We start from the raw sequence: 13,337 nt of genomic DNA on the forward strand, positions 1-13,337 counted from the left end.
TATCATTTCTTCGCCAGTCCAAATAATATTTACACAAAGATCATGGATGAGTTTCAAGAGATAAATCAGTTTAGTAGAACCAGAGTTATGTGCTCTTGATTAACAAAAATTGCTATATTTCACATTGTTTTGCATTTTTCTTTCTTCACCAGTCCTAATCATGTACACGTGATTGATTAGAAAGTTCAAGTATATGTCTTCAGGTGGTCTCAGATTATCAAGGTAGATGACTCTGGACTGATTTTATTTCAAATTACCTCCCTTTGTCATTAACTAAAATGAACATATTTTGGTAACTACTGAATGGATCAGATAACACTCTAGAGACCACAATTTAAGTTTGTAATCTTGGATGAGCTCTAATCTGGATCATGTGGGGTCAAAGCCCAGGTCACTAGGTCAAAACAAAGAAAATACTTGTTTACACTTAAGAGGTTACATTTTTGGTTCAATCTTAATGAAAAGCGGCCAGAATATTTGTCTCCATGAAATTACTAGGTCAAAACATGTTTACCCTATTATGATGTGTTACTTAGATGAGCGACCTAGGGTCATCTTAGCCCTCTTGTTGTTGACTTTTTCTTTTTTCATTTAACGTCTTTTCATAAAAAATAATACCACAATGGTTTGTGTTTGCAATCCAAGTTATTCAATTAAACTAAAGTTTGCTTGATTTTAGTTTAATATTTCTGCTCTGGCTTTATTCTTTATTCAAATATATAATAATGTGTGTAAACGGTAAAATATTATATCACCGACGCATGCGCACAAATGACATTTTATTTTGAGATTTTTTTCTCTTGCCACAGTGTGAAAAACAGAAGCTGAACAAGAAGGCTTGGAATTGAACCAAACATCCTTCCCTTAGGTACATTTATGTAAAATTGGCCGTATGTATTGCTATATCTTTTATCTAAATCTGGTATTATTTTGGAAGAAAATCGGAGTAATTCCTTATTTTTACATCTTTTGTTTCATTATATGTCCTACACTACTGTCTGTGCATATGTGGGTAAAATATGATTGTGACCATCCGATTTAAAGTGCCCAAGTCAAAAAGAAGGATAGTACAAGACTGATTTCCATAAAAGAAACACATTTATGCTGATGCGTCGTAAATGTATTAAAAACTCGATTGTTTACAATTATACTTTTAATACAAGAAATGATATGTTTCTATATCTCTATTACACAACGTCCAATGTGTTATGTAAGAAGGTCATTATTCAGTGATGTCATTAGAACAAACCCTTAATGGTTTCTTTACAAAGACACAATATAATCCAGCTATGTCTGAATGCACGATCTATTTAAAAGATATGTATGCTTGCGAGAAATGCTGCCTGTAGCAAAACTGCATTTATTTTATACATATTATCATTCAAGCTCCACCACAGGCACATAAACATTCACATCTCGATAATTCTGTTGGAAAATGACAATTCAAACCACAGTTTGCATCAAGTTTGAAAAAAATGGCGGCTGTAACTTGTTGACATGTACCCGATGACGACACCAACGGGTACAGTTAGCGCCATTAAAAATTTCGAATTCTATGTAACAACGAAATTTTTAACGTAAAGTTTAACGGCCCGTAGAAAAAATCCCTTAGCACCTATGGACGGCGATTTTTTTTTCTGGAAATAGCTATAAGTATGTGCTTTCGAGCAGCATCAAACCAAACTTTTGCAGTTAGTTCAAACCTTTCTCTAGCTTTACTGGACTAAAATGTCAGACACCGAGAAATTTTGACCGAATGTTCCACATGTAATAAACCCATTTATAATTTTCTTTATCAGCATATAACGTGACCAGACCAAATAAAAGCAGACTTATTTGATGGAGTCTGTTCAGCATGTATTCAAAAATTCAGGAGGCAGTTTGTAAAGCTCAGTACTTAACAAACAATCAGAGAAATTCTAAAAGCAAAGGCTACGTAAAACGGAATATGAAATCAAAATTTATGGAACACCGAATAACATATTTTGGACAACTGTCTATATAGATACTTTATAGATGCTATTAATTAAGTTTTTAATAGCTATGAATTCAACGTACTGCCCGTTTTTATCAAGCTGAACGAAAATGGTTCTCAACCGTTATTAACAAATCGATGCCTTAGAAGTATAAGGTCGTAAGTGCAATATAATTTCTATAGATTTACGACCATATAGTTCTAAAGCAGTCGAAATATTGCCAGCCATTTAAGTACCTATAAGCTTAGAGTAAAAAGAAATGCAAAGATTGTATACATTTTTACGAAAGATCGTTGTGACTTCAGGATTTCATACAAGAAGACTTTAAAGTTTGTTGGACCTGTGAAGAATAAAATCAATAATAAGAGACTGTAATTGTATGTCTTAGAAGCTGAAATTTGGTGCAAGAGTATGTATTCTCCAGTTATGTATACTAAAGAATATCAAAAACGCAACATCCATATACGTCAAATATCTCATTCATGCTACTTTTATGAAAATATTTCAATATACAATTAGAATTATTCATTAAATCCGGTCACATATCGTGGATTCATTTATGGGCGATTTATAAAACGTGACAATTAATATATGTGCACATGGACCCGCATTGTTCTTCACGCTATACCAAATCTGTAGCATGCATTTACAATAGAGAAATGTTAAGTAAAGCCCTACATTTCTAAAAACTTGAAAAGCGTATGTTTATTACAACCGATACCGACATTTCTTCTTGTCAAAAGCATGCGTGTCTGTAAAATTATTAGGCAAATTCGTTTTTCTTTCGCGGCGTACGCCGTTTCGCCGCTTGCAAGAGTCTAGGCAAATGTTTAACTTCCTGGCAGTACCCGGGTCTAACCGGTATACGCCGATGTTGGCCGATCTAACGAGATATGCTAAACGGCAAATAATATATTTTCGCGATTTAAATTATATATATACTTACAAAAGCAAATGTTTTTAATTACCATATTCATATAAATCGTATTGCTCTTGGATGATTTTCTTCTTTCTTTCGACTAGTGATTCAGTTAAAGGATTAATAAAAAGTGGGGAAAAATATAAAAGTCGAATAATAACTGTTGAACGTACAGCGATATTAAAATTTCATTTCAAACTTTATAACGGCCATCTTGTGCACGATCTTTTTCTAAAGAAACGAGCATTACCATACTTTGACGAATCAATGAATAACAATTAAATTTAGATAATCTTATTCAGTAGGCTCAAATATATTTAGATTTAATTCATGTATAAAAAGGGTATACAATGAATCAAAGTCCTACATTAATTTTTCATGATTTTGTTATAAATACCATATTTAGTGAAAGAATGATTATGTCGCTTTGCCTAAAATGGCGGTCGGTTCATTGTCTGGATTACTTTTCAAATGGCTGTTCAAACAATTAATTCTGTTGGAATATATCTTAACTCACTTTCTGCATAGAAGACATGAAAACATTCCAACTGTAATATATGTAATAAAGCAACGCCAGCATAGCCTTATATATATATTGACATGCACAGACGTCGCGCACGATAAAGCGATACATTATAGAGTTACGGTAGTGCAGAATTAACTATTGTTTGAATTAAGGCTTATCAGTATATCACCAAATCACAGAATTTTTTGGTAAACGAACAAGTTCTTTATCAACAGTCTACCTATCCAATAATCTTTTGCTCTACTGTCTCGCATCACGGGATATTTCAAACATTCTCAAAAGTTGTCTCCCTTAAAAAAATCTCTTGTTAAGAAATAAAAGTTCTTTAAAACGGTGTGTAACTTAGTTATGTGAAGTGAAAGCACTTGGATGTTATTGCTATTAAACTTAATTTAAAGACACGAAGACATGTAACAGTTCTTACAAAATTGTGTTTTTACAAGGCGTAGAAGTATCCAAAAGTGTGACCCCTTGATGCGGTCCCTTCCAGGAATTCAATACATATATGCACAATTATCCTTGAAATCCAGAGTTCTGATATAAAAAATATTGGAATAAAATAAGATAATTGTTGTATGCGTTCCGATTAGCCTCTAACGTCTTTTAAAATATTGCATAAGGTGTCATCCCGGTACTGAAGTACATCCGGGTCGTTGTATCCTAGGAAGTAGTTCTTTGAAATGGTGAAGTTACAAGTTTGAAGCCATCCCTATTTTGCCTGGTAAAATATCAAATTCAATCTATTAACACTGTGTACATTTTGTGTCATTTCTTATGTCTTTAACAGTTTTTTTTCTGTTTTCTGCAGGACTGCGTTTCTGTGTTAAAGGATTTAAAGAAAGTACTCTAGACCGGACAGCCTTGACAGATATGTATGAAAATGTGGACTGTGATTGTAAACATTGATGTATAACAAAACAGCTCATCGTTTATGACAGTTGTTTTCTAGTATTGACTGACTTCAAATTAAGAAAAATAAATCATGCCTGAGTCGGGAATCGAACCCGGACCACCGCAGCAATAAATTTTTTCCTGCGTTCTTGACCAATACACTACGGTGGCATACGTACTTAACGGTCGTTAAATATAAAGTTTTATAATTAAGGTAGTTTACCTCCGGTACTCCGTTACAAACGCTTTACAATTTTGAATGGAAAAATTAGTAAAAAAACAACAATTCTTATGTGTTTCCATAATATATAATATGTCAGTAACTAGTAAGTTTCAAAGCCTTATTAAGAAATATAGCAATTAATTGTTTGATATCTAAACATCATTTTCTTCTTGTTTTGTTGTCGAACGATCTGGAGGTCAGTGTGCCTTTAAACCTTAGAAATACAGAGCTGCCATTGCTGTAATTGTGTTGTGAGATTCACAATTCTTGTCCTGAATATACATCATATAAGGAGAATTGATGCCGTACCAACATCATATGGTGATAAAAATGTCTTTAAATACTTTTTCCATCACGGTGAATATTCCTAGAATATTTTCAAAGCACCTGCCGAACTGTGAATATGATACAGAATGCGTGTTCACGTATACTTAAATAAATTCAGTAATGAGTAATAAAATTGAACTCCATTGGTTTCACTTTCCAATAGGTGTTAGCTAAAATGCTGTCTGGCAGAATAGCAGATCACAGATTACACACCTGTCCAAACAGCAATGAAATGTTTTATGATTTAAAAGATCAATAAAAAAAGACGTTACCATAATTGAAACCGATGTTTAGAATTGATAACGAATGTTGGTGTTGGAGTTATTTGGTTCTACTTACATCAACGAATACTCGCTAAAACACACAAAGGTATCTTTAAATTAAATTTATCTCCCAAAATATGTAAACGATGCTCTTACACTTATTGAATAAACAGACAAAAATCTGACTGGAAGGAAATTTCAGATAATCTTTAAAATGTCATACTTTCACCGTGAAATGAAACGTTTGCTTAATATTCAATTGATACTTAACTGAAATAGAACAGTATATATTTCATGATTATAAAACAGCATTTCACGAAGTGTGGCCTCCGCGGCCGGTGGTTAATGTCACTGAATTCAAATCACTGACCCCCTCACTGACGTGAGTTCGAAACCTCGCCTAGGGTGTAGACTTCTTTATGTAAGGAAGTCATCTAGTTGGCTTGCGGAAGTCCAGTAGTTCTATTCAAGTGCCATCCCGTGATGGAATAATGCTCGGAGAGGCACCTGGGGTCTTTCTCTACAATCAAAAGCTGGAAAGTAGCCACATGACTGATAATTGCGTTGGTATTGAACCCAACAAAACAAAACCTCAAATCAATGACAACTTAATGTACATTTGTTCCTAAAACGTTAAACATATGTATCACAACTGAAGTTTGAATTTAGTGTGATATCTTTTTTTTAAAGAAAATAGTTTAAGAAAAATTAAAAAAAAATTAAGAAATCCTTACTTGTTTTAAAATTTGTACCAATTGATACTTCAATCACTGTGATAAGTGCTATAGTAGCTAACATTGACAATGAATATATATAGCCAATAGGCATTAAAGATTGACCAAATTTTTACAAAGTCAGATGATATTATTGAAACGGAACATTGTTAAATTTTGCATTATGTAGAAGTCAATCTATACAACCAATTCAAATCAAAGTTTGATACTGTTTTACTAAAATAAGAAAATGTTGTCATATAATAATGCCAATTCAAATCCAGATTGGTTACTGTTTTACTAAAAGGAGAACATACTGGCATACAATTTTTGAACCATGTACATTCTGCAACATTCCAAAACATGTCAATATTTTTCTGATACAGATAATAACGTACAAATAAGCAGTAAACCCTATTACAAGATCCGTTGGGCAAATAGAACGCAACTAAGGAATACTAAGAGCAACTTAGTTTCATTTTCTTCTGAAAGCTAATGGAAAATTCCAGGCCCTTCGTGCCTCCCTCCCTTGCCCTGGTAATATTCTAACTGATAATTAATCCTAGTTGATTCAATTAGTTTTTATACTAGATTATGTGTTCTTAAATTATTATAGAAATTATTGGAAACTGAGTGTCAGGATACGATTTATATGACCAATGGAAGTGCCTACGCCTTTAGTATCTTGAACAATGAAATGGTTCCAGTCGCTAAGGTGACTATGTCTTAGACTAGCTGACAAACGATGTAGAATGTCCTTTGTTAAAACGTATAGTTGAGCGATATATCTCATATATAAAATTTTCTTCCTCTGGCTACCTTGTCTAAATAATTTGTTTATCAATGACTCGTAAATTATTTCAATTATGAGCTAGATAATTTCAGGGATCAGGCAAAAATCACTCACTGTTTCAACTATCAACCCCCAGCTAATAAAATCAGCTCAAACTCCTATAGGCTGGAGATATTAAACTTGACTGGTCTTTTTGTCAAAGTTCCCATCAGATAGTGTCTTTGAACAACAACGTACGAGTCCTATCGCATAGATGCTCAGCCTATGTCCTCTTAATTAAAGCTGTAACTTAATATGTTTAACAGGACTCCTGGATGCTCAGCACCTATATGCTATCACGTATAGCATTCAACTGCCATATAGGTATAACCCCGATGCCTTGGCTGTACATCGCCAATAACGCTGAACCTCGTCTATAAACTGGAACTCTCCTACTATCTCAGTAGACTACCAAAACCTATATCTCTGCCTCAGCTTTCCGATGCTCAGCCTATATTTGCTACCGTCTATAGCATTCAACTACATTTAAGGTAAAAATCCTATGCGCTGGCCCTATAGCTCAAAACCTTGTTGAAATTCTTCTTTAGTCTATGATCTTCAAACGCCTTCTTTTAAATAATTAATCCGCCCTGATAGTGTGGTTGCAATAACTTCCTTATCAAAGTACTGGGATAAATCATTAGTTGAATCCTCGATGTATGTTCTTCGATCGCTGGATACAGAATGATTTATCTGTCATCTATCTACCTATTTATACTTTAGCAGACGTGAGCTTTGATTGGTGCTATTTATAGAACTTGTTTCTGATTAGTCCAATTTTGCACATAGATTTTTACAACGGACACTGGCCTTAACAAATAGTTGGTTCTCAATAACTAATGTATAGAACATAATGTGTGATGCTGGGATCCAGCTAACAACATAATTAACCCAAATCGTCCGTAAATGACCCAAATCCTATTATAAACAGCAATTCAACAATAATTATAGCAATGATAGCATGAAAAATGAGTCAAGTACAATCTGTGCTTATATGTCACGTTATCAATACATCAAATATACAATTTACTGAGTAACTTTCATTCAGCGAATGTTTAGCTTGATATTTTTGCGCGCGTACAAAAGCTGTATTTCAAGTTGGTACAATGGCACTGTAATGCAAAGGCATGCAATGCTACATACGCTGCAAAATGTACGTTGTTATGTTTTAAAACTTCTGGTCTGAAATAACATTTGCCAATGAAAGAATAAAAACAAGGGTAAATAACCAAAAAGGAAGCCATTGTTCTAAAAATGATGTCTCCTCCTCAAACCAGTACGTCCAGCAGTACACGCGTGGAAGTGCACACGACATACATCAACAAGACAAAGCAATAAAATCTATAACAAGATCCTTTGAACCTATCGACGTAGCCCAATCGGCAACTGTTTGTTTGGGTTCATGGTTGTCCGATTCTGGACGTATAGATAATCGCAAAATATTTATAAATATCCTAGATATTTATTATCATATATTGATATAACAAAACGTAACTAAATACATCAATGTCAAGATAGTAAGTGCAATAAAAGACTACATAAAATATTATATATCAGGTTAAAATACATGTATATGTGGTAATTACGTACAAATCAAGGCTTTGTGTACAGATTCCAGATAAGCAGGTAAGTGTTTGAAAACTAACTAATGTTTGAGCAATATTACTAACTTAAACTCTGAAATGATACTTTATGGTTAACAAAAAGTAACAAAAGTAAAACCAACCTGCAAAATAATTATAAATATTCTAGATATTTATTATCATATACTCAGTTCCAAAAGAAAGTGTGCACTTTTTAAGTTTAAATATTTCAAAAAATTCCCCGACGTTTTTGTTTCATTTTTTCAGACACTAACTCTCAGGTATAACTCAAAATCTAAAATACACACCAATTTGTTTACGAACTGATTTAAATTTTGGTGCCAAACATTATAAGTTTTCATGAAAATAACCGAGAAAAAATAACAGAAAACTAAGTGCACACTTTCTTTTGGAACTGAGTGTATATTGATATAGCATAACGTAACTAAATACATCAATGTCCAAATACCAAGTGCAATGGAGCATCGCACAACATACCCCAATATTGCAGATGTTAGTACAGGTAGAAGTAGAAGTAGGTGAATAGGGCAATAACGGGACATTTGGTCAAGATCAAGAATGAACAAGTCAAATGGTTTATCGCGGCCAGAAATTTGTACAAACCGGACAGAAGTTGCGAAATTGTCATTTGTGCAGGAAAGAAGCGTTTACCATAATGTCCAGTACTGGACAGGTATAGTGACCATGCACGGACACAGCCAATTTTTCACAGAGGGGGTCCGATCCCCTGCCCCCCCCCCCCCCCCCCCCCGACCCTGGAAATTTTGAAATTTAGCACTTCATTTTTTGCATTCTGGGACAGTTTTATGGACTAACCTGTTAAATTTGGGAAAATGATAAAATCAAGCTTTCTTGAAGGTAAAATTCTTAGTTTCTTTAAGATAAATAATATGAATTATGTCGGGGTCGTATGTAGCAGCAGCCGCATATACTTTACATGCAGTCCTAATGTTGCCTTTTTCGAAAAACATTTTCTTTCCTTCTTGTCTTCTTTCCTTTTTTAAAGATTTTCCAGAGGGGGTCCGGACCCCCGGTCCCCCCCCCCCCCGAAAGCCCGAAACGCGTGAAAATGTTCCGAATGTAAATCGGGTGAAGTAGGCGCTCTATGTATAGAGTTAGATCATGCGTTTAGATACTGTACCAGAGGGGTCGGTCAATTGTGGGTTATTGATAAAACTGGGCGAGTCTACTTACTTATTACTTATTACTTGAGGATGAAAAAAAACGTGTTTTTTAAATGTTGCTCTTAAACAAGGGTGGCGGTTGAACTACTAAAAGTACAACAACAGTTAATTCACAACAAATCGTACGGTATGTTTTATAATCAGTAGAAGCTAGTCGTATTTACGCTTATGAGACCTGTTTCACCCATAAGTAAAGAATTCACAGGTTCATCATGAAATATTTTCCCCAGCGCGCATATACTTCACCTATTCGATAGTACATCTGATATCTAGATTCCATCTTTTATTCAATTGCTTCAACTACAATGTAAGAACTACAAGGCCAAAGGAAATAAAAAGCGTTTCGCGTCCTATGACAGAACCATTGCATTCAACAAAGTAAAATAATAACTTTTATCTGTATTTAATAATGATTAGTTAATTTAGTGACGCATATATTTTACATTTAATTACAAATATGGCGTAATTTACACAGATTTTAGAGAAAAAAAAGGTTTAAACTTTTGCATCCACCAAGGATTGTACGCTGGTCTAATTTTATTTATTCATATAAATATACAATCGACGCAAAATTAACATTTCTATGGTGGCATAATTCTACCAACCAGATATCCACTTATTTATATAGTTTTCTCTAAATATGTCACATGTGCAGTTATTATCTGGCAAGTGGCAAAATTGCGCGCTATCCAGATAATTGTGTCAACAGGAGAAAACTGCCTGTTGGCGCCCACTTCTGTCATCCACGTATTCACATACATAAGTGGTTATTGTGAATGTTTTCTTGGTATCCAGTTAATATTCGTACTCAAATTGGTGATTGACGGTTAGACTTTTCGTCCCCTATACGGAATAAAATAGTGTATATCCACCTCGTTCCCAACCACTACCTGTATGGTTCGTGCATCTTATATATGTATGATTAATAACATTCCGAAAGAAAATGCATATTTATTATTTCCCTTTATATATTTTCATCAATTCCGTAATGATAGGGGACGATTACGGGATAATGCCAATCATAACCTACTAACTGACAAAAATCAAGTTAACGTAAGTGAATATGTGGATGGCATGAATGGGCACCAACTGGTAGTTTTGTCTGATAACATACTTATGAGGGTAACACGCAGTTTGGTCACTTGCCAGATAATAACTGAAGAAGTGGCATTTTTTACGAAACACTTCGAGATAATTAAGTGGATATGTTATTGGTAAAATATGCCATCATACAAAACAAACGTTATTAAATCTAATAATCAATGATCTATGTCAACTTCAAGGATGATTGTTCCACTTCGTATATCGATCAAAAGCCAATACTCCAGAACATTTAAAAATAATGGAACATTAATGGGTATATTCGTTTGTATACACTTTCTGTCCAGACTATGAAAACATAAAATGACACAACACAGTACTGCTGCAACAAAATCAAGGTCATCTGGACCTGGTCGTACAAATACGTAAAATGACATTTCCTACTCATGTTTTCCTGTATTGAAAGTTTATGACACAGCACCAATACTTTATACTCGAAAACTATCAATTCACAATCAAAACTAATGCCGAAGCGAAGGACTGACGCAGTGACATATGAACGCTGTTTCCACCCCGCCCCCACCCATGTCTTTATGAATATATAATGCTGACAATTTTATTGAGAACAACTGGACACAATAATAGAATATATCATATTTATATATATCGTTAATAGATATGCATGAACGACTATTCGTTCAGAATATAATATAATGTGAAAGGACATGTACATAATAGCAGTCCGTGTCAAAACTACGGTGTTCCGTTTGGACAATCGTGACATTTTATTTAAAACTAAACTGCGATGCACGATGGTACGATGACGAAAACGCGATGGCGCGATGGCACGATGATGAAACAAAGATGGTACGATGGTGAAAACGCGATGGCACGATGATGAAATCGCGATGGTGCGATGGTACGATGGTGAAATGTCGATGTAATATCGCGTTTTCATCATCGTACCATCGTACCATCGCGTTTTCATCATCGTACCATCGCGTTTTCACCATCGTGCCATCGCGTTATCACCATCGTACCGTCGCGTTTTTACCATCGTGCCATCGCGTGCCCTCACGTTTTCATCATCGTACCATCGCGTTTTCACCATCGTGCCATCGCGTTATCACCATCGTATCATCGCGTTTTCACCATCGTGCCATCGCGTTATCGCCATCGTACCATCGCGTTTTCTCCATCGTGCCATCGCGTTATCACCATCGTACCATCGCGTTTTCACCATCGTGCCATCGCGTTATCACCATCGTACCATCGCGTTTTTACCATCGTGCCATCGCGTTATCACCGTCGTACCATCGCGTTTTCACCATCGTACCGTCGCGTTTTCACCATCGTACTATCGCGTGCCCTCGCGTTTTCATCATCGTACCATCGCGTTTTCACCATCGTGCCACCGCGTTATCACCATCGTACCATCGCGTTTTCACCATCGTGCCATCACGTTATCAACATCGTACCATCGCGTTTTCTCCATCGTGCCATCCCATTATCACCATCGTACCATCGCGTTTTCACCATCGTGCAATCGCGTTATCACCATCGTACCATCGCGATTTCACCATTGTGCCATCGCGTTATCACCATCGTACCATCGCGTTTTCACCATCGTACCATCGCCTTCCGGTTAGAAATGCGTAGTTCCGTGCACTTGAATTTTTGTCAACAATAGGTGAATGTATCTCAATGTATTTTGTGAGAAGAAATTTACCATTTAGATTCTGCTGTTTTGCAAAATGTTTTTCAAAATGTTCAGTGCTCAACTCATTAAAACTGTGTAAAATCTTCAAGGCCACGTCCTTTGTATTTATGTTTGCATGAAAGTAAATAAAAAGCTGGATGTAATAGTTATTCTTGTCACAGAAATAGGCGTAAATTGATCGATAATGGCTAATCGATACACCTGATAAGCTGTTTTCAAGGGAGACAATTTCGCTTAGATTTCTGGGTATGTAGGATGTAGAAGGTACATAGTGCAATGTGAAAATAAGATTTATCAAACCTGTATTACTGACACATATACTGTACCACTGCGTATGACCACCGGAAGGCGATGGTACGATGGTGATAATGCGATGGTACGATGGTGATAACGCGATGGTACGATGGTGAAAACGCGATGGTACGATGGTGATAACGCGATGGCACGATGGTGAACACGCGATGGTACAATGGTGATAATGCGATGGTACGATGATGAAAACGCGATGGCACGATGGTGAAAACGCGATGGTATGATGATAAAACGCGATGGCACGATGATACGATGGTGAATGAATGAATGAATGAGTTGGGTTTTACGGCGAATCGACACAAAAGGTCATATATCGCCGAGAAAAAGTTAAATGAATTACGTTAATTGTAAAGCATATATAAAACTATTAAAGTGAAAAAGGTATATACATATATAGTGTTAAAAATCAGTTGCAAACATAAAAATGTGTATAAGTTGTGAATAAAAATCAAATAAGGTTCAGATTTTATGATATATGCCTATTTGTTTCAAAAATTGTAAAATTTTGTCGACAGGAATTTGCTCAAACAACTCTTTTAACGATTCAACATTGTAGTATGAATTGCGCTGTGGATCGAAGTCTACACAGTCAATTAAAATATGTTTAATAGTAAGCGGTGTTTGACATGGTACACATTCAGGTTGATCTTCATTGTTCAGAAGATACGAATGAGTCAACCGAGTATGACCTATTCGACAACGAGAAAGAACAACTTCCTCCCTGCGAACAGATCTGTTTCCTTGGTGCCATTCACCTAGAGTAGGTTTAATATCACGAAGTTTATTGAACGAAGCATTGTTCCATG

The 13,337-nt window shown here is 35.4% G+C and overlaps 1 protein-coding gene across 1 annotated transcript in view; it reads left to right on the forward strand.

Annotated features, from left to right (window-relative positions):
• Window positions 1–13,337, forward strand: part of LOC123538853 (uncharacterized) — a 109,940-nt gene that overhangs the window by 47,405 nt on the left and 49,198 nt on the right. The window lies entirely within an intron of this gene.

The sequence above is a fragment of the Mercenaria mercenaria genome, chromosome 18, assembly GCF_021730395.1.
Source record: "Mercenaria mercenaria strain notata chromosome 18, MADL_Memer_1, whole genome shotgun sequence".
In the NCBI taxonomy this organism is placed as follows: Eukaryota; Metazoa; Mollusca; class Bivalvia; order Venerida; family Veneridae; genus Mercenaria; species Mercenaria mercenaria.